Source organism: Sceloporus undulatus, chromosome 4 (genome assembly GCF_019175285.1).
Source record: "Sceloporus undulatus isolate JIND9_A2432 ecotype Alabama chromosome 4, SceUnd_v1.1, whole genome shotgun sequence".
Lineage (NCBI taxonomy): Eukaryota > Metazoa > Chordata > Lepidosauria > Squamata > Phrynosomatidae > Sceloporus > Sceloporus undulatus.
Window position 1 is genome coordinate 2,154,568 of NC_056525.1, and position 5,378 is coordinate 2,159,945.

Here is a 5,378-nt window from a genome sequence, read left to right on the forward strand (position 1 = left end):
AAGCTTGTTTTCTGCTGCTCCAGAGAACAGGACCCGGAACAATGGATGCAAGCTGCAGGAAAAGAGATTCCACCTGAACATTAGGAGCAACTTCCTGACAGTCAGGGCTTTTCGACAGTGAAACACACTCCTTCCTCGGAGTGTAGTGGAGTCTCCTTCTTTGGAGGTCTTCAAGCAGAGGCTGGATGGCCATCGGATGAGGATGCTTTGATTGAGAGTTCCTGCATGGCAGAAGGGGGTTGGACTGGATGGCCCTTGGGGTCTCTTCCAACTCTAGGATTCTATCATTCTTACCCTCAAGAAGTTCTTCCTAATGTTCAGATGAAATCTCTTTTCTTGTAGCTTGAACCCATTGCTCCAGGTCCTAATCTCTAGAAAAGCAGAAAACAAGCTTGCTGCATCCCTTCAAAGCGGGAGGAAGAGAGAGAAACCGGGACGCTTTCAAGGCAGCTGGGAAAGTGGGAGGGCAGAGGATTAGCCCTGCCAACTGGGATGTATGGAGTATATTGACTTCCCAGTACTTTTTATTCCTGGTTCGGCTGTCTGAAAAATTGATGGGACTTGCAGTCCAACAATATTCAGAGCGGTCCAGGGAGATACAGGGAAAGGCTGGAGTGCATTTACAAAGTGCATTTAATGCACAGCTTAGTGTTGCGTGATTTTGTTTTAAAACTTTTGCAATGCCAGTTATAGGGGGAAAAATCCAGATCAGGATTGTCCATGAACTTTGGGAAAAACTGGATCGTTTCCTTCTTTTAAAAGCTACTAAGTCATCCGTTTGCCTTTTGTTCCCTTGATCTCCAGTATTATTAATTCAGAACCCTAAACTAAAACCCTTGTTTATTATTCTTCTTTTGGAAATAAACAAAGAAACCAAAATCAAGGCGAAGGATTGTTACCTTGAAATGTTTTAATGTCAAAAAAAGTTAATAATAGTTATTTTACACACATATATACAGCGATGTACCATGTATTCATTATTTCAGAAACATTGCTTGGGGCATGGAGGTCAGGGGAATCGGGGCCATTTGGGGCCATTTTTCAGGATTTTAAAAAACTGGGGGAAATGCCATGGAGAGTAATGCATTTGATCATATGCCATTATGAACACCAGCCATGGAAAAGTCATGCACTTGTTTTTAATGCAATGGTTCCAAACTGTGGCTAAGGTGAAAAAATTCTGCTTTTTCTCTTTGCTTTTCCTCCCTTTCCACCAAATCAATCTGTGCCTTGAATTAAGTTGGAGAAAGGTCTGAGCTGACAAGTGGGATTTCAATTTTCAAAATCAAGGCATATTTGCACTGCAGGAGTATAGCAGTTTGATCCCACATTAACTGCTATGGCTCTGTCTATGGGGTTCTGGGATTTGTAGTTTGGTGAGACACCAGAACTATGTGGCGGCGAATTCTAAATACCTCTCAAAATATTCCTAGGTACCTAGGAATCCAAGGACACCCCAGGAGGAGCCATGGCAGTTCAAGTGGGATGAAACTGCTATAATGCTGTAGTGTGGATATAATCTCTCTCTAGATGTGATCCGAAACATGAGCAACACCATTTTTTGACTTTGACTTCAAGGCCAACTTAAACCAATCTTTATTCTTCCTCCTTTGCACACTCCTGCCTGCCCCAGAAGCTGCATTTTGAAACACCACACCTGATGGGGGGGGAAAATGCGGAGACTTTGGCTGCGTCTACACTGCAGAATTAAAGCAATTTGAAGCCACTTTGGCTTTTATGATGGAGCCAGGACAATTAAAGCAGTGTTAAATGGTCAGGCTGCATCTAAACTGCAGAATTAATGCAGTTTGACACTCCTTTAACTGCCATAGTTCAATGCTATGGAATCCCAGGAATTGTCGTTTGTTGTGGCCTCAGAGCTCCCTGACAGATAAGGCTAAATACATCACAAGACTATACATTCTGGAACTTCATAGCATTGACCGATGGCCGTAAAAGTAGTATCAAATTGCATTAATTCTGCAGTGCAGATGCAGCCAGAGAAAGCTAAACTTTCTCACAAAACTACAAATCCTAGAACCCCATAGCATTGGGCCCTGGCAGTTAAAGTGGTGTCAAACTGCATTATTTCTGCAGTGCAGATACAGGCTTAGATTCAGAGGCAGGAGGAATGAGGATCAGAGGAAGGATCATTAACAACCTAAGATACGCAGATGACACTATATTACTAGCAGAGACCCGCAAAGAGCTGGAGCAATTCCGGAAGAGGTTCAAGGAGGAAAGTGCCAAGGCTGGATTAATCCTGAACATCAAGAAAACAAAAATAGCCACAGAAGATCTGCAAAAAAAACCATCCTATGTAACAAGGAAATTGAAGTAGTCAAAGAATATACTTAGATCATACATTGATCAGAACAGACTAGGAAGAGCAGCTATAAAAGAACTAGAAAAGATCCTAAAATGCAAAGATACGCAATTGAGCACAAAAGTTAGAATCATACAAGCCATTGTATTCCCTGTTATTAGCATGGATGGATCTGAGAGTTGGACAGTTAAGAAAGTGGATAGGAAGAAAATTTGAGATTATGTGGGGCTGGAGAAGGGTGCTGAGGGTCCTATGGACAGTCAAAAGGACAAACAAATGGGTCCTAGAGCAGATCTAGCTGAAAGTCTCCCTGGAAGCCTAGATGATTAAATTGAAGCTGTCATACTTTGGCCACATCACGAGAAGGAATGAATTACTGGACAAAACAATAATGCTGGGAAATGTGGAGGTATGTAAAAATAGAGGAAGACCATATGCCTACAAAGAGGCCTGTGACTTCACTGGGATGGAGACATATTGCATTGCAAAAGAGGGGTCCCTCTTGAGATGCAAATGGGCTTCAAATTCCTTGACTTTGAAAATCTCCCTATTGCTGCACAGATAGAAGGAAGAGGAGCCTGCCTGCAAAAGATATCCTCCCCATCATAACATCTTTACTAAGGACTGAAACAACATGCAAGCATCAGACTAACATCTCCAATTGTTTTGGAACATCTTGCCTGTTGAAGAAGACTATGGAGTTTCAAAAGCTTTCAACAAGTATACAGTCGCTCCTCCTTTTTCACAGGGGATCCATTCCAGACCCCCTCACGAAAATAGAGTTTCACCTATATTCAAGACCCATTGGGTTGAATATATGCTCAGGGGTGCAGAGGTGCGCCCCATTCATTCTCCCTCAGCTTGTTCCTCGCACATAAGGAAGGGATGCAGATCTGAAAACCGCAAGGATGGAGGGAGGACTGTATTGTGCATTTCAGCTGGCCAATAAAGGTATCACTGATGGATTTTTGTTTGTATTTGTTAACAGCAAGTAAGTAGCAAGTACATTTCTATACCGTCTCTCTCTCTCTCTCTCTGGCTTAGCTTCGCGAACAAAGATTCAGGAAGGACTCATCCCGCGCTTTGTACAAGCGCGTTGGTGACTAAAAAGGCCAATCCGAGATAAACAAGTCCAGTTGCAGAAAGCATAGCGAAAGGTCTCCTTGGGTGATGTTTCTGGGTTGTGGTTCTTTCTGCGTTGTCGTTTCTCTTCGAGGCTCGTTCGGCGTGAGCTTTCGAAGATGGCTGCAGTGTCATGGATAGTGCGTCTCCATGCCTCCCGATGTGAGGCCAGGGAGGACCATTGTTGGTGATCAATTTGGCCAAGCCTGAGATGTTGTTTCAGAGAGTCTTTGTATCTCTTCTTTGGGTTGCCCCTCTTACAGTCTTGACCCGTGGCGAGTTCACCGTAGAATACTATTTTGGGGAGGCAATGGTCCTTCATCCTAGAAACATGTCCTGCCCAGCGCAGCTGCGTTCTCAATAGCATGGCCTCAATGCTGGTGATCCCTGCTTGCTCAAGGACAGCAACATTTGTCACATAGTCAGTCCAGTGTATATTTAGAATTGTACCGTCTATCAGTGCACTTAAGCACTCCTGAAGCGGTTTACAAAGTATAAGCTAAGTATAAACAAGCTGGGGATCATTTTAGGATGCAATCCTAAATCAAGCTTGAGCTCCTGGACTGGTATTGAACTTTCAACCTTATGGTTTGCGAGTGAGTGGCTGCCGTACAGTTAAATGGCCAACCCAGCTACCCCTGCATGTTTTCTGTCATATTCCAGATGGTTAGACTCTATCAGGGAGGCCATGGGCCTGAGCCTTGCAGGACAAGAGAGACGTCGCATCCTCAGGGTCGCCATGAGTCAAGATGGCAGCTAACAACCAAAAGGACAAGAGGGGCTTTTGCCCCCCTTCCCAGCTTCCCTTGACACTTTATCTCTCTCCACTGGGACTGATGCCTGCTATCCACTGTTGCTCCCCATTAATGGCATAGATGCTCAAACCAGATTAATGAGCGTTAATCAATCCTGGAAAGCAGAGAGGTAAAGATTAGCATCTCCTGCTGGAGCCGTCTCTCTCAGACGGCTGGCAAAGTCACCAAGGGGATGACAAATCAGCCTTAATTACAGCGCTGAGATATTTATCCACTGATGGTACAGAAGGAGGACAGTCGTCTTTAAATCTCAGACAGAGACGGAATAATCCAGAGATGGAATAATGCCTTGCAATGTGATAATAGCCTGCATCCCACTGTGAAATCTCATGCAGAATAGAGCCATTAAATCAATGAGACTTATGTGTTGGCTTGCCACCTGACAACTGATTCTGCAGAACGATAGTGCTGGAAGGATCCCCAAGGGCCACCTAGTCCAACCCTGTGCCATACACAACTACAGCACTCCATAGGGCTACTTTAGTCGGGGGAAACCACCATGACCTCAGCCAATATACCAAACACTGGTTGTCATCTATATATCAAGTCTATTCCTTTAAAAAATACAGACACACATTCCTTTGGTTTAAGAGATAGGTTGAACTATCTACACAGTTCTTTGTGCAGCCCTCACTCTTCCTCCAGAAAGGAGGGAGAAAAGATTGTCATAAATTTGCATGATGCGAAACTGCAGGACCAGAAAAGTACAGCCAGCTCTCCAAAGTCTGCATCCACAGCTTGAAAGTATTAAATAATAATGATGATTCCAGAAAGGAAACCTTATTTTTATACAAGGGACACCATTTTATTACCCCCAATGAATACAACGGGACTTGAGCATCCATGGATTTTGGTAAATCCAGGGGATACCAAGGGCCTATGTACTGACCTCCATCCACAGTGAAACATCATATTCATCACATAACATGGCCTTATAAACCATAAGCCTCAGAGTGATTGTCTCAGAGCTCTGACATAATCAAGAAAGTCAATGCCCATCGCAAAATCCATCACAACTAAGAAGGTGCTTTAGACATCTTACTTTTGGGTAGAAAACCCAGAATGAATCATAGAATCATAGAATCATAGAGTTGGAAGAGACCGCAAGGGCCATC